Below are 202 nucleotides of genomic sequence, written 5' to 3' on the forward strand. Positions count from 1 at the left end.
TTTTTAATTATCCGATTATTAACCGGCTAACGTAAAACCTCAAATAATTATTTGTCGAATAAACCGAATAAGACAAAAACCCGAATAATTGAATACTCTAGTATGTATTCATGAAAGCTGTCATTTAATTATTTCACTCTATAAAATTTTTCTACTCTATGAATAAATAAGTTTTACTTCTTTTAACATAATATTTATTTAT

This window comes from Lucilia cuprina, chromosome 6 (assembly GCF_022045245.1).
Source record: "Lucilia cuprina isolate Lc7/37 chromosome 6, ASM2204524v1, whole genome shotgun sequence".
Lineage (NCBI taxonomy): Eukaryota > Metazoa > Arthropoda > Insecta > Diptera > Calliphoridae > Lucilia > Lucilia cuprina.